Source organism: Phoxinus phoxinus (assembly GCF_949152265.1).
Source record: "Phoxinus phoxinus genome assembly, chromosome: 25".
NCBI classification, from domain to species: domain Eukaryota; kingdom Metazoa; phylum Chordata; class Actinopteri; order Cypriniformes; family Leuciscidae; genus Phoxinus; species Phoxinus phoxinus.
In genome coordinates this window covers 10,274,459-10,299,538 of record NC_136900.1, presented here as the reverse complement: position 1 = coordinate 10,299,538, position 25,080 = coordinate 10,274,459, and the positions used below count along the sequence as shown (strand labels likewise).

At 37.0% G+C, this 25,080-nt stretch overlaps 2 long non-coding RNA genes across 3 annotated transcripts in view; one reads left to right on the top strand and one right to left on the bottom strand.

The window, feature by feature from the left end:
• LOC306994113 overlaps nt 1-24,314 on the top strand; it is a 28,192-nt gene extending 3,878 nt beyond the window's left edge. The window contains exons 3-5 of one of the 2 annotated variants that reach the window (XR_013796618.1): nt 3,248-3,428; nt 5,231-5,308; nt 24,097-24,313. This is a non-coding gene — a long non-coding RNA (uncharacterized lncRNA). Of the gene's footprint in view, nt 1-3,247; nt 3,429-5,230; nt 5,309-24,096 lie in introns of both variants that reach the window. The other variant, XR_013796617.1, reaches the window with a different exon arrangement.
• LOC306994114 lies at nt 337-17,953 on the bottom strand. The gene is made up of 4 exons (XR_013796619.1): nt 17,820-17,953; nt 16,482-16,547; nt 13,767-13,980; nt 337-2,433 (listed from the first exon to the last, which is right to left on the bottom strand). It is a non-coding gene; the product is annotated as an uncharacterized lncRNA (long non-coding RNA).
• Nucleotides 24,315-25,080: the final 766 nt, after the last annotated feature.

Here is a 25,080-nt window from a genome sequence, read left to right as displayed (position 1 = left end):
ATACAGAAGGTACAATTGCACAAACCTAAGAAAATGCAGAGAAAAATAAATCCAAGTGGAAGTATAATTTTTATTTTATTTTATTTTTTTATATATATATATACATTCAATATTTGAAAGTATCATTAAAAACAGTTTATATATATATATATATAACATTTTATATACGTGCATACAATATATACAATTTTAATTGATATATATTAGTAATACATTTTATTTATTATATATTTAAAAATTATATATATATACACACATACATACAGTATATACATATAAATAACACACACACACATATATATATATATATATAATTATAAAAAATAGTGCTGTTAAATCAATTAATTGCAGCTAACATAAAAATTTGTATGTGTATAAAAATATATATGTGTGTGTATTATATATATAACAAATCTGTCAAATCGATTAATCGCGATTAGTCGCATCTAACAAAAGTTTGAAAATATGTGTGTGTGTGTGTATATATATATATACACACAGTATATGTATATTTATTTATACATATACAGTATATATACACACACACACACACATGCAAACTTTTATGTTCGATGCGATTAATCGCAATTAATCGATTTGATATATAAAGACACAGCATATACATGTATATTTATGCTTATTAGTGTATTGCATTCTTCATTTCCCAAGTCCTGAGATCCCTGGCTTTTCACTGTTCCCATCTGAATCTATTTTTGCAGACCATGCTCGGGAAAAAAAAAATCGGCCAATCTTTTAGCAAACTGTGTGAGTGTGTGAGTAGGAAGGGCAGCAGGTCGTGGGAATCGGTTCAACGCACCAGCCTGGGCCGTCAGCAGAGACTCACTTCCACCAAAAGCATCAGAAGTGCAGTAAAAGAACAACTGAGGAAGTGGAGAAACAATGTACAAGTCTGAACAAACACACACACACACTGAGCTGGATCAGGGTGTGGGACCTTGTGAACAGTGACAGCCATTTCTCTGGACCCAGAAGCCCAGAGAGAAAAGAAAGTGCTGTTTCCCATAATTCTGCTTATGTTTCCGCTGGTTACGTTCCCACGCTGACTCCTTTTCTTGTTTATTAATCTATTTTGGTTTCCTCCTAAACTAAATTTAAAACTGGTTATAGGATAGTGAGTTTATGAATGTGTGTGTGTGTAACTTCAAAGGTCTCCAGGCTGGAAATGAACCATGCTGACCGGTAATGTCTGTTTTAGTGTGTTGTTTATTGAAATGACTCCCGGTAGGAAGTTACAACGTGACCAGTACAGCAGCTTGAGCGATGAAAACGTGAATAATTATGAATACACACTGTTCCTGTCTTAAACCACGGCCAGTGGCATTATATTCAGTCTTTCATCAACTTCTGGAAAACGGGAGGCCCACTTCTCTCACATTAAGCGTTCCCGCTTACTCCTCTTGGAAATACTTATGAGTCTTCTTGCTGGTCCAGGCTAGTTTATGCCAGTCTATCAGTGTAATCATAGTTTAAAATAAGGCCTTATTGTGTCTGTAATTCGTAGAAACCTCCTCTTGATGACTATCTTAGCAAGTATAATCTTTTTTTATGCTGCCTCTCCTGGTTTTTGATGATTTGTGCACTGAATTATAACTATGAAAGAGTCTGTTAAGAACTTCTAACTTAACTTTGTAAATGTAACTTCTGGTTAATGTTGCCATGTTGCAATGACAACATGGCGAATGTAGTATGTCCAGATTACATTCATACTTCACACACTTTTTTTACATTCATACATCACACAGCCATGATGATTTTCCCAGCATGTTGAAAAAAGTTATTGACTTTTTATCTATAATGTTTTTTGTTATTCATTATTCCTATTTTTACTGGTGAAATTTTTTTAGATTTTAGAAAATTATTTTTTATGTGAATTTGTGACCAGATTTTTGTTCAAATAAAATAATACAATGAATGAAAATAAAGCGGTAACATTTTGTTAAGTAAAAAAAAAAAAAAAATTTGTGAATGACCCTTGATTATACATAATCTTCTGGTCCAAAGGAATGCTGAAAGGCTCTTGTTTTGGGATATTAGATATATGAACACACAGAGCATGCTAAGCAGAACTTCCAGTAACTAAACAGGGGCCGATGCGTGACGTTCTGACACTAAAATGTCTTTGAGCACTTAATCGGTGTGTTGTTACTGCCCTGCTTTCCTTAATCTCTGTGTTTAAACACAGAGCGCTTAGAGAGGACAGATATTCCGGGTATGTCCGGGCCTCTGTGCCCTTTCAGCAAGCCAGTAAACATCTAGAATAACAGAGGTTTCAGCGTTCTGGACCTGCTCTGTCCACACAGCCTGAAGTAGGCCAAACTGCACACAGGGCTTTAGACGGGCAGATTTGTGTCGAGTCGAGGGAATTCCTCCCATACTTCCCCTCGCGGAGTCCTTTTCTGCGTGACTGAGTCTCTGCAAAACAAGGAGCGAGAAGAGTTCAGGTCTGACTCATGTAGGGTTAAGTGGCCTATGTGAACAAACCAAAACTGATAACCTTTGATTTGTTTAATGGGCGGGACTTTATTATTTTATATATAAAGTGCGGGACTTTATTTTGTCCATCTGAAATTGATTGGATGCTATTGGTGGATCTCTTGTGAGTGACAGGTTGCCCCGCCCCCCACGCCAGTAAACACGTCATCAGAGAAGAGATGCCACGTTATTCTGATTTAAGATTATGAGAGCACATGAATAAAATTATGTTTGCTGTTGTTGTGTTAGTTGGAGAGAGAGAGAGAGAGAGAGAGAGAGAGAGAGAGAGAGCATTTGCTCTGTGGTTTATAATGTGATTTTATCTCTCAGTGTTTGGTCAGAGTGTCTTTGACCCTGCAGAGCAGCAGCGGTGCGTGCTGGGAAACATGTATCCAGGAAACTTCTTGCATGGAGAGGAAACCTTAGATCAGTGGCATGAACAGAAAGACAGAGAGAGAGAGAGTTGGGCCGGATCTAAGCTTGTCTATGTTCTCTGTCAAAACTGAAATCTAAAATATCTGTATTATTAGTGAAATATCTGTCTGTATTATAATTATTAGTGGTATTTGTTAAGGCAAAGTGGGCACTTTTGATTTGGGCCAGCAAGCAACCTTTGCAACCACATAGCAACGCCCTGGCAACCGACCATAACACCCTAGGATTGTGGCAACGTTTGCATGAGCAAATGCCATTTACATTTTCTGTCTTGGCATTCTAGAGCTCAGTTTGCATGTGTTCCTGTGTGTGTTTGCAGTGAAGTGGAACGCTTGACCTATATCCATCACATGACTCCCAGAGCCTGCAGCACTGCAAATAAAGTGCTCAAAATACAGCAGCTGATGTGAGATCAGCTGTCATCTGCTGTCCGCAATCAATATCAACTCTATCTTTTTGTAATAAAAAGGGACTGAAGAGAACTTGTGTCTGCAAGGAAGGTTTGTATTTGTTTGTTTTAAGCAGAAACCTCAATTTTGTTTAATTTATGCTTAAGATAAGAAATTATATTCTTTCAAAAAATGTATTTAGATCTTACATAATTTTGCTTCTCATCTAAATGTATATTATATTAACAATGTTTACATATTTCTACTGGAAAACAACAAAAATTACAGATTTGATAATAATATTAACAATGATAATAAAATGTTTAAGTTGCTGGTGTTTTTTTAATTATTATTATTATATAGCCTATGTATTTTTTTTTTTTTTTTTTTTTACAGCTATTCCTTAATCCGGGTGCACAATAGGTGCAGGACTGTACAATTTTGGCCATACTTTTGCCATTTGAGACAAAATTTAGCAAATCCTAAAAGATCCCTCTGATCCTAGGTCAAAATCTGTTGTCTTTGCAGAAGCTTTGTGCCTCTCATCGCATGATTGTTGAACTGCATGTGATAGTGATTTAGAAAAAATCTCTTAACACTAAAAAACCTCAGAATACAAATGTGTCCAACATCATTTTTCAGTGATGAAGAGTTTAAATTACCAGCAAGCAACTAAACCCTGACTGTAGCCTACACACACGGTTCAGTTAAACTCACAACTGACCAGAGATTATTGATTTGGCCATCACACATGGTGGAATTGAATTGCTGAACAAAATGCCGTAACTGAATTTCAGACAGAAAACTGATTTAAATGTGACTCAAAATACAATCCATTGCACAAGAGTTCAGAGGTCTTCAGACAGTAGGAGCGGAATGCCGTATCGTTGTTCTAGCAGATAGCGCCATCTGCTGTCTGTGGTGGAAAATGCGATAGTACAAAAACAAAATCCATCATTAATTACTCACCCGACACCCTCATGTTGTTCCAAACTCGTAAGACTTTCGTACATCTTTAAAACACAAATTAAGACCTTTTTGATGAAATCTGAGAGATTTCTGTCTCTCCATAGACGCTGCACTTAAAAATTTTAATAAAGAGCTGATCGTAAAACTAATCCATATAAATCGAACGGTTTAGTCCACATTTTCTGAAGAGACACAATCGCTTTATATATGATGAACAGATTTCATTTTAATTTAATTTAGACAGAATTTTCATTTTTGGGTCCTTTAAGAGACTAACACGAATATAAAAAGACAAGAATGGTCAATTTATATATATTATAGCCTATATATAGCTACAATTTATAAAAAGAATAATAATCATAATAATAAAAAATCCACTATTTATTACATACTAAGTAGCCTAGCCTATATTCAGTTTTTAAACTAATGCTTAAATGAAAATGATACGATACTTTTGAGACGTGAGGACCATAACGTGAAAAATAATGACACGATTAATTATTGTTAATTTATGTTTTGAATATTCGTCGTTCGAGATATCGAGCCTGTTGCTATCGTTACCTACTCCTGTTCGTGTCGTAAAGTGTTAACACCATAGACAGTATATAAGAGGTTAACACACAGCTGAAGCGTAGGCTAGGCCTATATATTCTTATAATTAAAAATAATACATATTTAAGGACCTTTTCTTTGAGCTAATTTTGTACAAAATGATTTAAAAAATAACCACATTTATTTGTAGTAACTGAACACAACGCGATAACTCCAACGTAATAATGGAGTGAGGCAAGTGACTACAGGTAACTTAACGTTTGTTTACTATTCCTTCTGTTTACAACTATCGTTTCATAGAATACTAAAACTATGTCCACAAGGAGACGCTATTGTTTAACAAGTAGCCTACTACAGTAAATAACAATAAATTCTGAACTGTTCCTTGCCAGTTTGATGAAAAGTCTCTGTTGTGGTGCCATATTCCTCCTTCCTGATATGAGCTGTGACCACAAATCAGAGTTGTGGAGGTCAGTACCAATAAACTACAGTTGAGATGTGATGTGAATTGCATGCTGCCTGCAAATAATTAAAGGGGAAATAATTATATATATATATATATAATTATATATATATAATAGCTGGACACAATAGGATTTATGGCTGAATATGCTGTAAAAATCTGACTTCTAATTGGCTGCTAGCGAAACACTCATTGAAATATCATCTTCTGCCTCATATTTTCACACATCTCCAAAACTAACAGCTGGACACAATAAGCAAAATCTCCTGTCTTTCTTCCGACTGTTTTTCCACAGTATTGTGTTTCATGAAGCACACCGGTCATGTGGAACCTTTTTGGATGTATTAGCAGATCTGAGAAACCGAAAGCCAGAAATATTAACGTTATTAAATTATCCATGCGCTTCATGACAGGACCTCACCTGCGCCAGAAATACGCAAAATCCTCTGAATTCTTCCATTATGTGTGAGAGAAAACGTAAAACTTTCAAACCTGCACAGATTCAGAGAGGAAAAACCTAACATAGATCCATTTCAAAACAGAGGAAGCACTAATGACTACTCGGCCATTTTGACCTCTTGGCAAAGTATCATATCTGAGATAATGACCAATATTTCAGTAGTTATTTCAGCCATTACATGTTGACAATATATTGTTTATGTTTGTTCACTCTCTGACTGATGTATTACGTTTTATTGTTCGAAAGACAATTCAGATGGCACAAATCTGTGCATTGTGTGAATTTTGAAAACTATTGGATTTCATGTGGAAAATGAATCCAGACATCTTTCTTCCTGTCTCTTGATGATCATACCTTTACTGATCAGAGGAAAGGAGAGTTTATGTCGCAGGAATATGATTTAGAGGAGTCTTTCATTATGATGTCACTGCACTGGAATGTTGCGCAGTTGATGAATAACGAGTGGAATTCCAGCCGGGAAAGTGCTAGTTATCGCAGTGTGGAGGAGTTTTCTTTTCTTTAAGGATTGCGTCATGATATAAGCACGAGATCTGTCCAGCATCACACAACGCCTCGCATTGCCTCAACCGAAGGTCACAGCAAAAACCGAAAGAAAACTTTGTCAAATGCCGCTGCGCAGTTTTATACACATTTGGCAGTGTTGAAAATGAAACACGTCTACTTTTCTTATTTTTGCATAATTCAACACCAGAACAACTAATGATTTATTAGAACAACATGTACAAAGTCAGTCAAGCCTCGTGTTGTTTCTGGCTGTGTGTGGAACCTGCAACTCAGCAGATTTAAAGGCACAGTATGCAAGTTTCACCTTAGAGGCCACTTACACAAAACAATAACAAAGGCGTAACTTGATGACGCCGTGAATGAACGTGGAATCATGGGAGTTGTCGTCTTTACGTCCACAGCCGATGGACTCAGGCATGAAATAATGTTCATAGATGAGCTAATATATAAAAAGTTGGGAGCAGAACGAAGCCAGTGGAGCGAATGCTAATGAGAGAGACCTGCTCGACACGCCGGCCTCGAGTCCCACGGAGGAGCTCCGGAAGGGAATAAGAAGGAATGATGACAGTGAAAGGAGAGAGAGGACTAGGCCAGGGATATTTTACGTTGCTTTATTAGTATGCGTATATGCCCGCAGCTGCTCCTTTCGTTTTGTTGTTTATGTTTATTTTACAATTAAGTTTACGTTTAACGTTTGCCGGTTCCCGCCTGCTTCTTCCCTAAACTTGAACTTTGTTACACTTACGTTTGATCACTTAAAGTCCCCCTGTGGTGAAAATCAAGCTTTTAATGTAGTTTATGTCTATGTGGTATTTTTAATATGCTTTAAGACAAATCATGAACAAATTTATATGTCAGCACCATTGCTGAGTATTTTCTCCTTAAATCTGCAGTGAATTAAAGACGGTCTCAAAAACGCGGTTTGAAATCGCTGGTGTTTCTGATGTCACAAACTACCTTGTAACCAATCAGACCAACGAGTGGATTCTGAGCTGGTGTGAGTGAGTGGAGGCAGGGCTAATTTGCATATTCATAGAACCGTGTATACTACTAAAACGTTTAAATATGCAATTTTGGTGATCAAAGATGAGTTTTAAGGGATTAAATTATTGACTACAGGGGGACTTTAAATTCACATGATTGTATTTCATTCTAATAATGAGATGAATTATTTTTATGTGGCGCAAAACACATAAAAAAATAAACAAATGTGTCTCATGACCTTTTAAAACTGACAGTCATAGTTAGTTTGTAGTCATTTAGCAGATACGTTTATCCAAAGCACAATTCCACTGGAGTAGCCCGAGATTAAGCATCTTGCTCCAGGGCAAATGATGTTCGTTTCTCGCTTCTGGGGATCAAACCAGCAAACCTTTCAGTCCTGAGCTTTTTTTAAAGGAGTGCGTTCAGGGGAAAAATACGTAATAAGCAAGTATAGAAATAGAGTTGTTGAATGATTGCAGGCTCTGTGGAGTTTAGGGATCTGCAGGCGACTGCTGCTTGTCTTTATTTCTGAACTCAAAGTGGCAGTTCGGTGCGAGCATGAAATATTTAACCTGTTAAGTGGAGCTCAATGCAATGGCTCTTATCCGAAACGAAGCCTGGAGAGACCTGCAGGATAACCACACATACGCGGCTCCATCTCTCATATGCATTAAGACACAATAAGGATCTAAAATTAATCATGATGGGAGAGTGTTCAGACTTTTAGAGCAAGTATGCCCGGCCTTACAAAAAGTACCATGTTGTTTTGGACTTGATATTCTTATATGCTTTTGCCACCTGATGTAAAGCCAGCAACAACAAAAACTGTGCTGTTGCTGTGCTGTAGTTTCCCATGTAAACTTAACTATAAATTTCAGCAGCGAGACAAACATCAGCATCTCGGGAGGTCAAACAAATCTGCCTGTAGAGGTGAAAGGTCACAGATTTTGCAGTTACAAATGCTTCAGAGTAATGGACAGCAGATTGATGGTAAACTGAACACTACAGTCAATAGCCCCCCTCTCTCTCTCTCTCTCTCTCTCTCTCTCTCTGCATTCCTCTGGTGTTAAGTAAGAACCTCTCTTGCCAACCCAAGTAAAATGATGTATTCAAATTTCCATGATTCAACTTCCTCATCCTGGTCATTGAGTCCATATACGGCTAATTTCCATTTTCCTGGTGAAATCCGGCTCTGCTTGTTATAATGGGTGCCCAATGTGTTCGGATTCATATCGCACGGGTAAATAACTGCACTTCTGCTATAATTGTGGAATTTGTGGTGTTCTGATGTGTTTGTTTGAGTGATATGAAAGTTTATGTTGGTTGATTTGGGCAGAATACTCTTAGAAACCATAGCAAAATTGTGTTTATTATTATTTTAGTGGAATTAGATGTTCTTTAACTTGACTGGGTGTTGTTTTGTGTGTGTTTTATTTAAAGTGGTCATATTTGAAGTCCTCTTATAATCTTAAGTCCGTTTCATGCAACCAAAACAGTCGTAATTTACATTAACATGACTTTTTTCTCTCTGACCCTACATGAAATCAAAATTAGTCCTATGTAGATTTGTACACTATCGTATAAACGGTTTTGGAAACCGTGACACATTTTTTTCAAGATTCTTTGGTGAAAAGACGGTTTAAACGTTTTTTTGTAACATTAAAAATTTGATAAATTTAATGCATCCTCCTGAATGAAAGTAAATTTAATTTCTTTAAAAAAAAATCTTACTGACTCCAAACTTTTGAACGGTAGTACATGTTCCTGGTCTAATTTTTCATAAATCATTGGTGTATGATGGAAGCTTGTTTCCGCCACAGAAAAGGTAATTGCGACTTTTTATCACACAATTCTGAATTATTTTTCTCGTAATTACGAGTTTATATCACGCAATTTGACTTCATAACTTGTTATAGCCTAACTTGTTGTAACTTTGACTCCATAAATTGAGATATAAACTCTTAATTCTCTAATTTTTCCTCGACCTTCCTTATAACTCTCAATTGCCAGTTTACATGTCACAATTCAAAGAAAATAAGTCAGAATTGTGAGATAAAAAGTCGCAATTATCTTTTAAATTGTTTTATTCTATGGCGGAAACAAGCTTAGTGTACAGTATGTTATTCAAAGAAAAAATACTTCATGAAAATACTTTAAATAATCTTTTTAATCAACTGAAGAGTGTTTTGGAAAGATAAAAAGATTAGAAAGTAATTATTTTCAATGAGAGTTAGCAATTTGAGGAGTCAAATTTTTTCATGATTTGTTTCACAACATTTTTCAACTTAGATAATTCATGTGGTTCAGATAACATAATATTTTGAGTTTATGTTGATTAAATCAATCTCCTTCATTGTATTAACTAAAAATTTTAGTTGGCAACCAGGATACTTACTTTTTTAAGTTAAATAAACAATATTTTTTGTCGATATTAATCAATATCAAATCAATATATCCCCTTTAAATATCCCAGTTCACCAGACCAGATGCTTTTCTCTTTATATTTCTTTTTTGTTCTACTTTAAATTGCATATTTTGTTAAGATGTTCTTGTCACAGTAGACTAGAGACTCTCCATCAACACACCAGAGAGAGTCAGCTGGTATTTCCTGCTGATTAAAAAAGATAAATCTGATTTAGAGTTCTCATTTGTCCAATGGGATGTCCGTCATCCGAGTCACGCCTCCAAACAGGAAACAAAGTGCGACACGATTACGTCAAACTTACTCAAAAGTTCTCGCAACTCTCCGGAGAAGCGTGTTGAGCTTTATGAGCTGCATAACCATTTACACACACATACACACCAACCTTCAGTAACCTCTCCTCTCCTCTTTTTCTCACTCCCTCTTTCTTTCCTCAATTCACTGGAAGTTCTTTCATATTTAATGAGATTAGTTCCACCCACTGCTTGTGCTGCAGCTGAGAGCAACACAAAGAGAGACAGAGAAACAGAGAACACATGATGAACAACTAAAGAAGAGCGAGAGAGGGAGAGAAAGTTTCATTCTCATGAGTCAGTCATTAGTGTATGACGGTCAAATCTGACCCCAGATCAGATCTCCTGCCCAATCGGCTGCTTCAGACCCATAGATGGTGCTATTTCAGAGCCGAGGTCATGTGTACGTTTGTGTGTGGACTTTCTATGAACTCTGAAAGGAGTTTCATGAGAAAATCATTTTTATTAGTGGTACTTCCTATAAGGCAAACTTTACTAGTGTTGTTTTTGTTTAGCACTGTGTCCGTGAGTTTTGCACAGGAAGGCACCCCTAAAATCTTCTTTGGATAATGTTTTTTTTTTTTTTTTTAAGAATTCTTGATTGGTTTGAAAAACTTGAAAACCCAATTCTAATGCTTGCCACACTGGAGATCATGTGATCAAAACCCTCAGCATGTGTTTGTTTTTAACAGATGGGATTTCAGTGCTGTGACGAACGATTGAGTTGCATCAGATATCGCAGCCAATTATATAGTTTCATTGTGTTTTTGTTGCAATTTCACACACACTGAATAGTTTGGAAACTCAGAGCGGGGGGTTATCTAAACACGCCGAGAGTAGAGGAGAGAGTTGTTTAGGGCTGGGGAGATTCTCAGGTGGGCCTGTGGTTCATCACTGACAGCTAGTAGACGTAATCCAGATGACAGCGGGAAGAGCGCGCGAGAGACAGAGAGATATAAACAGAGATGGCATGTGTTATGGTTTCACATCTCTGATTGATGATCTTCAGCGCAGGGCTCGCAAGTGACCTCTCGTGTCGATCGGGAGAGAGGGAAGTTTTAACGTCTCCTGAAGTCAGGTGATATTACCTCACATGAGCACATTAGCAGCGGTGTCAAGTATGTAATTAGTTACTGGTTTTCAGAGATATTAGCAACTTTTACTATTTTACTTGACTACATTTTTAAATAAGTATATAGCCTTCTCTGTAAGGTCCTTGCACACTGAGTCCGAAATTTTCGTATGCATTTTTTTTGTATTCGTGATTCGGTGGCTCTGAATTGTCAAAACACGTTCGTTCATTAGTTTATTTATTTATATAGCACCTTACAGACTGTAGTTCCAATGTGCTGTACATTGCAGTAAAAACAAACAGAACAAAAAGACAAAACATAAAACATCCATGTACTAATGTAAAAGCCAGAGAGTAGGCTACAGATAAGATTTTAAGCGATCCTTAAAAACATTTAGATTCAAGGAGGATCTAACATCTAATGGCAGATTATTCCACAATCTAGGACCAGCGACAGAGAAAGCACAATCACCTTTCATTTTAAGACGCGCACGGGGAACACCATTCAAAATGCTTGATACGAATGCGAAAAACGCAGAAAATCGTATTTCTTTTTTAAAGTGCGGCAATTTCGGACGCGAATTTGTGCAAGGACCTTTACTCTGATACATTTGTGATGAGTAATGTACTTACTCGTTACATTTTGCGTGGCAACTAACTTTTTCTGCAGCACTACAAAAGAAGGGATATCGCCATCTACAGGGCATTGAAGGTATTATATCTTGTGGTGTTTTGCCCTTGCTCACCCAAACTTGTCAACAAGGCTACTTAAAGCCCAGTACACATTGTACGATTTAGGGCTGTCCCAGACAAAGATGACCAATCGTGGTGATATCTTTGGTCGTGGCCCCTAAACAGTGGTTCTACATCAGACAGTGAGAGAAGTTCAAAATGGCTGTTGTCACAGTCTTCAGTCGAAAGATCTACTGACTAGCCAATAAAAACTGCAACATGAAATGGCGTATTGATCAACGCGACATGCCTCTTAAACTTAAAACTACTTCCCTCAAGCTCCATTTGCAAAATCCCTAGCAATGACCGTGTCCATATTCTCCTCTTTTGCTTCCTCTTTTTTCAGCGCACATAAAAACCACAATTGCCAAAGTGCGAATCATCTTGCTCTATGTTTACCACTAGCACATGCTGATGCCGTTTCATTCTTCTATACTATCTTACGTCGTAGCCTACGATTCAATAGATGTCATCATCGTACAGTCTACAAACATCTCATACACAAGTTTATCAGATCCATGTCGTACAGTGTGATTTGTAATGATCTAGGATTGCTGAAATCGCACAGTCTGTAACAGGGATAAGATACTGTTGTAGGACTAGTGCATCTTTAAGCCTATATTCAGTACAAGTAAAATACTTAAGTACTGTTAAAATCAGATACTTTAGGGCCTGGTTTCAAAGACAGGGTTTAGATTAACCCAGGATTAAAACTTAGTTAAATTAGGACATTTAAGTAGCTTTTATAAACATGCCTTAGAAAAAACAAACATTACACTGACATATTTATATGCTAGTGCAAACAGCTCAAACATGCATTTTAGTTTGAGACTAGCTTACGCCTTTTCTGTGAAACCGGGGGAATCACTTTTACTCAAGTGGTATTGGAATTGATAACTTTTTTTTGCAGCAATATATCTGTACTTTTCCTCTATTTGTTCAGGTACTCTTTACGCCTCTGCACGTTTTTGAAGGGAGAGAGTGAGTATTTCCATTTCTCTGACTTTATAAATAGTTAACGGCAGCTCGCGATTGGAAGAGGGCGTACTGCACATAGATATCTTATCTTAAAGAGACTCTTCAAAGCACCAAAAAGGAAACACTGCCAGTGAAACGGAGACTGTAATCTGAGGATGTTAGCAGTACTGTAAGTTTGTATTTATATAAGGCAAAGATGAAACAGTTCTTCCCGAAATCAAGCTCAAACTAACTTGATCAACAAACCCGTCCCTCCCATGCCAGGAACCATGTAGTCTAGCAACATATCTGGTCTACTTTCAAAGATTCACCAGCGTAAACCTCACAAACGTTGACGAATCCAGCGACTTTACTTCTTCAGAAGTGTTTGTTGGGAACTTGTAAACATGCCTTTGCTTCCTGTGCATGCTGACTCAATGATGTTGTGTAGAAGCCAGCTAATCTGGCTAGTGCTCTGTGACAGATTCATGCTTTTTTGAGAAAGCTCTTGATGTGTTTTATGCCTGTAGATGGTCAGGGCAAGGGTCTGTGTGAGACCTGGAACTGCGTGACTTTTCGACCTCTGGGAGGAGGTGAAGCGATCATCTCACATAGACGTGAAGAGAAGGTTAAAGGGCATAATTCTGCTTTCCATCACACTTCTACATGTGCTCACAAGATTTAAATCTGGATTTATGACTATTAGTTTTTAGAAATCGGAATATAACCTTGAGAACAAAGCACAATAGCGTGGTCAATGATATCTTGTTTACTTCCTACTAACTGCAAACTCTTTCATGCATTTGGAAATACCCTAAAAACGCTGATAAGATTTGAGACCAGAGCATGTCTGGAATATTCATAGATTAATGAACTCTTCATTGTACGTACAGTGTGTACGAATGTTAGCTGGTGGAAAACATGGTGTAGGGCTGTCTGACTCTAAATGTATCCTGAGATGTTGGGATTCCCACGCTGTGTTGTGTGAGTGTGTGTGTGTGTGTGTGTGGATCAGTTCACCGTAAACAGGGATAACGGGTCACAGGGAAAGGCGGGACGTTTGTGGGTGGAACCCCAGCAGCGCCTCCTGTCCCGGCTCTGTGGGTTCAGCCTCACTGGGGACGCGTGGAGGTTGCGGAGGTGTCAGTCATGTGGTCATGGGAAAGCTGGAGCCGGAGCAGAGATGAATCTGACATTGGATTTCCAGCAGGAAACTGACCTCAGAACAGGGCTTCTGCACAGAGAAAATTAAAGAAAGAGAGACTTTTACTCACCGGTATATAACGGCTTAATGTTACCTCAGAATTATTTTGTCAAATTGGCTGATATTTCTTAAACAATTTTCAATTATTTTGTTTAACTTTTTTTGAAACTTAAGTTTACTATTATAATTTTCCACTGCACTGTTTTTAGTTTAGTTTAGCACTGCTTGGGAACTAATCTTAAACTTATACAGAGTTTAGCAATGCTTGGTAATACAATTTCTACATTTATGCGCAACAATTTTTTAGTTTAGTTTAGCACTGCTTTAGCAATACAAATTCACGTTTTACAATGCAATGCATTACCGTTTTTGTTTAGTTTAGTTTAGTTAATTAAGAGAGAAGGAGAGAACGAGACGAGAGAGAAAGGGGAAAGAATGGAATTTCCCACGTTTTTCTTTTCTCTCCCCAAAGTTCTCAGCAAACTATATTTAGGAACATTGGAGATGCTCTCAGTGACTCTGTGAGGAAGAAGGTCATTTTCCTGCTATTTTTCTTCTCAAGAGACCCCCTCAGCTCCCTCCATGTTTCTCCCCTGCTGTGAAAGTCCTGTTAATCGTTTTCTCTCCGTGTTTGTTGGGAACATGTTGCCCTTGACCCCCTGGTTGGACCCCCACTCTCTCCGTCTGACGTCATGTGGGAGCTACGGCTCAAACACACTCCCTCTCTCTCCACCAGGTGTGATCCTGATCAATCATTGCCCTGTTCATCCCTCAGATTCAATCCGCTGGTCATGTGACCTCTTTTGTTCTGCACATGCACTCGGTCAAACTTCATGCCACAGTATTTCTCTCTTTCTGCTCTGGTCCGCGGCCAAGTCCCTCGTTCCTTCCAGTGGATTGTCCTCCTCCACAGAGCGAGGGAGGGACGGTTGGGGGAGGTGGAGAAAGGGAGGCAGGAAAAAGAGAGAGAGAGAGGAGAGCCCAACAGAATGTAAACACCTCGAGTCGAGGACAGGCTGTTCTTATGTTTGGCATCTCAAAATAAGTGGTTTATAAGCTTAAGACCTAGAAAGAGTTTTTTTTCTGACTTTAGAGCAGCACCAGATCTCTCTGCTCATGCGATCGATCAGAAAACCACGTCTCTCTGTCATTCTTTCAACACAAACTCACTGTATTTCCTGTATCATTCACTGGCCTTGTGTTTAGATTGGAACACAAATGACCGTCTGTAATATATTCAAACTGTGTGTGCACCTTTTACAAAAATTACGTTAATTTTTACGGTAAAAATTACGTTAATTCTGGGAGGCACAGAAAAAAAAACGGGAAATTTTTCAAATTCAAATATTAAAAAGTTATTTTATTTTTACATTTTATTATTTTAATATTTTACTTAATACTGCTATTAGATACTTCAAGCACTATTTGCTTAGTTTGTATCTTTGTTCTATTATTTTTAATGAATTTTATTGCATGTACTTTGATGGTTTGGTGATTATTTTATTTATTTAATGACTACTTGACTACATTACTTGAAATTGTTTACTTTTTTACTTGATGGCCTACACACCAATGTTTTAATATAATTAGTTGTTTATTTTAAATGTCATTTTAATATTGAATTTTATATTATATATAAAAAACACTTAATGAAATTTAAAATAAGTTAGAGAAGTTATTTAACACTGTTGAATGATGTAATTAAAATGAAAACAGTGATGCAATGTAATGATTATTAATAGCTGTTTACTTTATTAAATTACTTGACATTTTTTTAAACAATATTAACTGACTATTAACTAGTTGAGAATTACTTGTTTTACTATATTTTTTAATTAATTAATTAATTTTTTTATTTTAATTAATATCTAACCTTTTAAATAGATGTATTATTTTATATTATTTCAAGAAATATTATTACAAATATTAATATCAATATGAACTTTATTATAAACTTACATGAATCACATTTTATTTCTCAAAATATTGAGATATAGACAAATATAAGTAGTTTGAGATTGCAGGAAGACTGACTCTACACTCATTTTGACACAAAGGTCATTTGTAAACATTTTTGAGCCATGACTTTTAAACTTTTAAAATATCCGATTCCTGCTTCCCTGTGTTTGTACATGTGAGTTTAGCACATAGATCATCTCTCCCGATTAATCAGCTCTGCATCTGGAAATACCCAGAAAAACTCTGATAAGATTTGAGACCAGAACATGACCGTTATGTGAACAGAACACTAATTACCAAATCACTGGAGTAATTTTGTGTCATTATTGGCATTACGTTGTCTTGATCCGGCGCAGGAAGCGAGGCCCGCGATCTTTCCCGTTCTGAGAGATTTCAAAGTGTTTCTGTTTGGTGGAAATGAGGGCGGCAACAGCACAGAGGACAGAGGGGGCGCAGAGAGAGCGTTTTAGCACTGCGCTGAGGCTAACGTGATCGGACGTTTTCATTGAGGCGAGAAAGAAAGAGAGAGAAGGAGGGAAGAGAAAGAAGACATGCGGGGGATGTCGAGGGACCTTTGGGACGCTCTCTCTGCTTTTAGGTGAAACCGCAGCTCTGCTTGTACCTGCAGCACCTCCTCTCTGAAGAAAAGAGAAAGAGAACACCAAAATGCTGAAAATAACAATGGAAAGACATGTTTAAAACATGAATTTCCAAGCTGGTTTATTCAAATGAGTGCTGGTCAAACAGTGAAGCTGGCTGATAGAGTAGTAAAGAACAGAAACAAACTCTACGCAAGTATGCACTTGAAAAACACTGCCAATTATTGATGGCTACATGCTATTGGTTTATCTGTTGTTATTTATACTAATATGTATATTTTTAAATATTATTGTAATATTTTATTTCATAACACTAGGTGCAAAATGACACACTATGCACTTACTCATATACTTATGCACTATGTACTCATCCTCTAATGTATGAATTTTATAAGGTTATCTTGTTATTCAACATTAGAGTCTGATGCCTCTCATTTTCCCATTCATTTAGTGCATCATCCGGGTATTTAAAGTGCACTTTTTCTTTTTTGAATATTCAGCGAATGCTATACTCACACTATTTGTACTGAAAAACGTCCTACAATAGTGCATAAGTATGCAAATTGGGACGCACCTACTTTAAATAAAATGAATAAATCAAATAATTTATTGAACCAATAAAAATTATTATTTATAATTTAAATTACTTTTGGAAATACATTTTAATCATGGGAGGAAATAATGATTTATCATTAAAACAGCAACTATTGGAAATTTTGAGAAGACATGATGCTTTATTATTAAAATGAACATTTAAAATAGTATTCATATTATGGGCAAAAAATTATTGGATTGCAGCAGTTTTGTGAAAGTTAATATTATGTAATATTAATAAACAATAAATCCTGTGTTTTGATGAAATATTAAACAATAAATAGGTACATTTATTTATTGATTTCATTATTTTGGTACATTTAGGTATTGCTTTCATTAATTATTGATAGATTTATTATTTCATTTTGAGTACTGTGGTCCACCATACCTATATCTAGTGCTGTCAAATCAATTAATCACGATTAATTATAAACAAACTTTTATGTGAAATGCGATTATTCGCGATTAATTGATTTGACAGCACTTCTCATGTTTGTTTAACCTACAAAAGCACCCCTCGAAATATTAGGAGAGCAATATGTTTTACGGTTTGTGTTCACGTCTATTCATCAGAGTATGTTTTCAGGCCTAAGAAGCCTTCATCTCACCAGCATCCCAAGCTGCGTATACCAAAGCACCACAACAGTGTCTTCTCTGCAGGGAAACTGGACATTCAGGGACGTATACAGTACTTCAGAGCAGAGAAACAACTGATACCTTCCACGCAGACTTCCTGTTCTTCACCATGAAGAACTGAAGAGCTGTCACTGTCAGGTAGCAGAGGCTAGATGATGTTAGCGGTGTGACATCATGTCCAGACACCTGACCTCCAGGGAGTCTGGCTGCGGTGAATCACCTGAGAGAGAGAGAGAGAGAGAGGGAGAGAGAGAGGGAGAGAGAGAGAGAGAGGGAGAGAGAGAGGGAGAGAGAGAGAGAGGGAGAGAGAGAGAGGGAGAGAGAGAGAGAGTGTGACTCACAGCCTGATCAATTGAAACAAGATTACTGAAAATACTAAGAAACACATGATATATTGGTACCAATTTATCAGTTCTATATTCATATATATATATATATATATATATATCAAATTCTCACTTACAATTAATCTTTAAAAACACTAATATTTTAATAACACTGTTAAATGGTGTCTTTAGCCAATTTCGAAATTAATAATCCATTTTTCATACTGTGCGTTATAATGTTGTGATGCCTAAATTCACTTTAGGTAGTATTTAAAATAACAGATTTTTATTGTTTTTAGTGTGTGTATAGTGTTGTAAGATTACATAGTATACAATTGCAATATTTATTATCTAAAATAATATTTAATATTTATTGGTTATCAGCCATGACATGAAAACAATTCTTGGCTTATCAGTATTGGCCACAATTTTGATTAAGAAAATGAAAGAACAAAATATTCTAGAATTTATATTTAATATCAATTACAGAACTACATTTTTTGAACCCAACGGTTGGGTTTGTCCATATTTTACCCAAATATGGGTTGAAACAACCCAGATTTTTTTTTACCAGTAAGATAACATTCACACATCTGTACCAAAATACTGGTAAAATCTGTGATGTCAATCATACCGGTAGTTTATATTATAGTAAAATATTTACCGGTATTTCTGAAAAAGTCCTGTTTACACACGATATCGTAACTGTAATTTACAGTAAAGCCTGTGTGTTTGTAGAGTTGGTGGAGATTTGGTGTTGTCCTTAAATAGGAAAATCCATAAAAGTGTCTTTCCTTCTTCTCCAAACAATGGAGTCGTCCACTCTTTATGCTCAGGTGTGTATAATTCCCCAGCCGGGCTTCCCTGAGTACAATGACCTCACTTCCTGTCTTTCTTCTCTTCACAATTCCTGTTCGACAATGGGCTAGTTTTTTCCACATGCTGCTTCTTAAATCTAACACCAGGATCGTTTCCACTGGGAATGTCGTCCGGTGGCCCATGAATTCAACCGAAGACCTTGAGTTAGGACCAAACTAGCCATGCCAACTTTATCTTTTACTTTACCGTAGACCACAAGCGAGCAGAAACTTTTCTTTCCGAAGCCACTGCGCTGTGAATGATTTAGCGTCCCTGCGGCGTCCCTGCGGCGGTGCTGCTGGGAACAGCAGGATTACACCAGCGCCGACTTTAGCGCTCATCATTTATGGAGGTTCAGGCTTCTCCCAGCTAGAGCTTCTCGGAGCTGGAGGGCATGAATAAGGCATGTTCAGCCGCTGCTCTGTGTGTACGGTAGGCCTCGGACGGCGTGATGGAGTCCAGGGGGGAACAGGAGGGGTCGGTCGCAGGAAAACACACACTAGGCCAGACAGGAGGCATGTTGTGACTGGGAACAATGAGGTTTATTTAGTATGACAGCAACAGCAGGAGATGCAATGAACACGAGAGCTTCAAGCAGGTGTGTGTCCGGCTGCCTTCAGATCGGTGGACGGAAACATTATTATACTGGGGTTAAGCATTTAGCATTTTAGTGATTCATTTTTTTTTTTTTACTTAATGAGGAAAGTGATCTTAAAGGGATAGTTCACCTACTGTAAACACTTGTCATCAATTACTCACCCTCGTGTCATTTCCTGTGTGACTTTATTTCTTCTGCAGAACACAAAATAAGAAAGTTTTTATATCTTTTTAGCAACGAAGCTTCAAAAAGGGACTCAAAAAAAGCAGCATTAAAGTATTATATCCCTATATTTCAATAGTATTCAAATAATATATACTGTGTATGCTAACTTTGTTTGAGAAACATTTAAGTTAGCCTATTCATTGAAAATCTTAGTAATGTCCAATTTGTGAATGAATCATTAATTTGAATTAAAAAAGAAAACAGTCTGCATGATTTGTTCATGAATCAAACTGAGTTCAGCTCACTGATTCAATGATTCAGTCACAGCAGTTACGATCTTGGAGGTGAATATTATTCATGAATAAAAAAATTTGACTTCGCAATTTTATTCAGTTTTTGTCCTGAAAGCCTAGTTCTTAGTGATTATAATTCATTCAATACATAAAATAATTTGGGTTTTGGTACAAGATGAGGGTGAGTAAATAGGTACCTTTTTTATTTTTTAAGGGAGTCTGATTGGCATCTCTGGTGGTCCCAAAGAGGTAACCATATTTTCAAGTTTCAAATGAAAAGTTTTAGGAATCAGTCATTGAAAAACCCCTATTGATTCACCACTAATCAGATTATATACCCTTCAGTGTCTTACGGCCCTGCTCTCTCCCTTCACATTTGTGTGCTGTAATTTGTGAGACGAACATTTGATTACACATGATGAATTAAAAATGAAAAGAGATGGGTTTCCTCTTTTCTCCATTCTCATGTATCTTTGATGTGCATTTCATTTCTTTTCTCTGGTTCGCTCTCAGACCGGCATAACACGAGCGCGAGGACGTTTTTAGCTGGGTTTGGGTAATGAACTGTAAGATTTGACTGTGTGGAAGGAAAGGCAGTGAGACGGAAGACGGTCCCTCTTGAGGGCTGCTAAAAGCCTGCTGTCGTAAAGCCTTTCTACCGCCACACCCCACCGGAGCAACGATCGCAGAATCCCGCGCAGAGGACATTGACAGAATTTCGTATCAATGCAGTTTAGATTTAGGAAGACCTGTACTATTGTTACCGACAAGCAATAGCATGGATTCCTATGCTGGTTTGGTTCTGGTGAACATCACTGTTGAAGCTTGTGGACCAAGTAACTAGCTGGTCAAGCCAGGTTTAAAATAATATTGGTAAACCAGCTAGACCAGAGCCAAACAAGTACAAACCATTTTGGACCAGCATAAAAATTCAAGCTAATTGAGTTACTAGCTAAACTGTTAGAGCAAAAACAACTAGCAATCCAAAGGCAATGGTTTCGATTCCCAGAGAATGCATATGCTTCATTTGTAGCTTGACAGGGTTTCTACAGTTCTGTCATGAAAACTCTCGGAGATTGGCATGTTAATAGATATGAAGACTGTGTGAGATGCAGATCCGCTACTCTCGAATAACGAACTATGGACGGGGCCTACGCCAAATAACTTTATAAATAAATGATTGCTGGGCTGTCAATAAATGTATGCTTTATTATTTTATCTTTATCTTTATGGTAGAAATGGCAATCATAATGTATTTGGTCTCGGCGGAATAGATCTGCTACGCTAATGCAGAGACTTGCTACTGCCAATACATTCACAGAGAAGACATGCAGCTGCTGCACATGTGCATACATGAAATAACCCCCGTAGCAGATCTATACAGGTGGAGCTGGGGAAGGTGGAGGGTTTCTGAAAGCGCACTGCAGACTGATAACAGCAACACTACCGGTATTTGAATGCTGAGCCACAGCTCATTGGCAGCTGATGCATCAGCAACCAATCAGCTGCGCTGTGTAGATGATGATGCGATCACGACCAAATGAGTTAAGGACCAATCAGCCAGCGCCATCTAGAGTTTCAGGCCAGAACTTGGTATTTATGGAAAGCAAAAAGATTTTTAGGGAAAATCTGGGAATTTTAATAATGTAGACCTGGAAAGTCATCAAAATGAATCAAATGTTTGGCTAAAATATTTCATGAGATTTAGTTATTTAGTTTCATTGTCAAATAATTTTCCAAATATCCTTCATTGGTCAAAAGGTGTGAGAACCAGGGTTGTGCAAAATTCAGAATTGGCTCAATTTCAATTCACAAGTTGTTTTTTTAATTGTATCGGCCACTTGTCAAAGGAAATTTGGTTGGAATGTCAGGAAGAAGGATTTACAGAATTCAAAAGGTATTCAACACTGGTGATGCATTCTGGGAAATGAAGTAAAGTTCAGTTGTGAAACGGGTGATTTAAAATGCATTCTCAGTTCAGGTCTGAATAGTGCACAACCCTGCTGGGAACCTTACTTGAACTTACTGTTAGTTTGGGAATTGTACATGCTGGTCTTTTCAGCAGGGACTTCCATCAAAGTTTCAGTTTGAAGTTTTAGTTTGGACCGGACTGAAAGTCCATGTCTGTGAACTTGCGCTGCTATATCAGGTGGACGCTTCAGGGGGCCAGTGTTGCTCCGGCCCCTAGTCAACAATACGACTGACAGCCAGACCTTTTACGGAATAAACCCCCAGAAATGATCAGTAACACACACACACACACACACACACACAAATGGACTCACCACTGTATGGACATACAGGCCTCGGCCTGTAACAATAGCTGGGACTGATATTTCTCTCTGTTCTTCATGCTTTGATATACATGAGCGCCTTTCCTCCCTAAAAGGACGGAGAGGATCTATTAGTGTAGAAACAGACCTTTAAAATCCTCAAGACTTTTAAGCTTCTTGACCACACGGGTTTACAAGACCCAGATCTTCCATCCCGATAACACTGGATTACGTAGTAAACTTCTACTTCCATCTTTTTTCCGTTTATCCTTTTAAGTCTGGGTTTTCTGCTCTTTATATTAGTTTTGTCTCTCGCCCTCCGTCAGCGTGTTTTATCAGCTGTCAAAGGGCTGGAGTGCTCGACTGCTGATTTGTTGGAAAATAAACACTGACAGTTTAATTTATCTCAGCTGCTCTGGACTCCATAAAAGGCCTTGGTCTTCTGAAAGTCATTTGTTTACATTTGAGCTCTTGGATGTTTGATATAAAAATACTCTTTCTCATCTTAAACAATGGGAAAATGAAGCCAATGGGTGTCGTAGATAATATTTACGCTTTACTAATCAGCAAATCGGTGCTTTTTTACTCGCATATCACATATTTGGGTGAGGGATCACTCAGCGGGCTGGTTTATTTGGTTGATGTGTGTTAACAGCTATGAACTTCTGTGTCTAGTTGTGCTGAAAAGAGAGATTTATGAGTGTTTTGGGAGGAAATGAGGAGAGAGATCTCATTTATGTTCCAGTTAAGCATCAACTTTGTCTTAGATGTTTCTGCCAAAATCATAAAAATAGAAACAAATAAACCAAGTGTTGAGATACAGCATATGCAGGATATAGACATATACATATACAATTCACATATACTTACACTGCTGGCATCTCCTGAAACTCTAAAGGAGACACACGTCAGATTATGCAACTGTTCCTCCTGTAATGAGAACGGAGAGCAAAAGGAGACTTGCTTTTTGGTTCCCAGAGTCTTCTCCTGAGACACGGGTCCTTCTAACCTCAGATGTGTCTCTCCTCTAGAGCCGAGATACCAAAATCTGCTATCAAAAGTCAAATATTTGTCACATATTATGAGCTCAAATATTTCTCATCAAATACTAAGACTAGTATTGAGCATCACTCTGTTATATCAACAATTGTCTCATTTCATTTATATGTATTTATTATATATATTTAATATTTTAAATACTAATGATGTAGTATAATAATATAAGTATTATAATGTAAATATTTGTAATGTATCATACAAAATTATATAAAAACGATTAAATTATATATACTACTGTATGTATATACAGTATAATATAGCCTATACTTATTAGCATGCATATTACTTGGATATAGGCTGTTTATTAGTACTAATAATAATGCACATATTAATGCCTTATTCTGCATGACCTTATTCTACATCCCATAATCCTAAACTTAACAACTACTTTACTAACTATTAATGCAGTAATTAGGAGTTTATTAAAGCAAAAGTCATAGTTATTACTTAGTTAATAGTGAGAATTGGACCCTAATCATATATATATATACACACACACACTATATTATTATTGTTTTATATAAATATTAAGTACTAATAAAAGTAATATTTAATATTATAATATAAATAAAATATAAATCTGAGATTTCCAACAGTAAATTAAGTAAATATTTAATTATTATTTATATAATCTATTTAATATTTAATCTCATTGCTGTCTAGAAAAACAATTGAACTGACTTATATGTGATTTTACTTTGCTATAACTAGCTCTCTCTCTCTCTCTCTCTCTCTCTCTCTCTCTCTCTCTCTCTCTCTCTCTCTCTCTCTCTCTCTCTCTCTCAGACTCTTCACTGGAACGGTCTCCCAGCAGCTCTTGGCAGCAGACATTCAATGCAGAGAGCAAACAGGGAATTCACCTTAAAAGGAGCCAATCTTGAGTCTCTATAAACCCGAGAGAGCTGAGAGTGTATATACAACGGCATGAAACAGTTTACAGTCACTCCAGCACTTCTTAAATAGTTACTTACGTCTGTTTTTCTTGTTTGTGTGTGAGTGTGAGTGTGAGTGAGAGAGCGAGAAACTCTACATTTGCATGGCTTCACTTTCCTAAAAGATGCCTCTGTGTGTTTATTGTCTTTTTTTTACAGTCATATATAATCTATTGTCTTTTTTTACTGTCCGATGCACAGCTGAGCTTACACAACAAAACACTCAATGTTGGGCCACCAGACAAGCATGTGATGAATAAAACTTTGAACTCTGAGAGAGAGAGTTACAGAAAATGGCTTACTGAGTGTTTACGAATGACAGTGGTCTGGCTTCATTGGTTGAAGTTGTCCTCTGAGCATCATGGGAGAAAGCCCCTCAGATAAACACCTGGAAATCACCTGATTATTACCGGTATGTGATTACACTTGAAAGTTAAACAGTGTTTAGCAGTCTGAAAAAAACATCTTATAGCCTAATCTAGTTTCTTGTCTGGTGTAGCTTGGTCTTGTGTCCAAAAACTATACAAAACCATCAAGCTAGACCAGCCTGAGCAGGTAAAGCCAGAAAACCAGATTAGGCTACATATAACAAAATAAAACAAACAATAATAACAAAATAATATATATTTTTTAAATTACAAAAACAACCTGTTAAATGCAAATATTGTTTAATATTTTGTGTTGACACAATTAAAATAGAACCACATACTCGAACGAATACTAATTCCCAGACAGACAAGGTGAATCATCCTGATAAATTTGGAAATGTGGTTTATACCCGGAACAAATTTATGACTTCTGAATCTCGACACCATCTTCAGACAGACACGAAACTGCA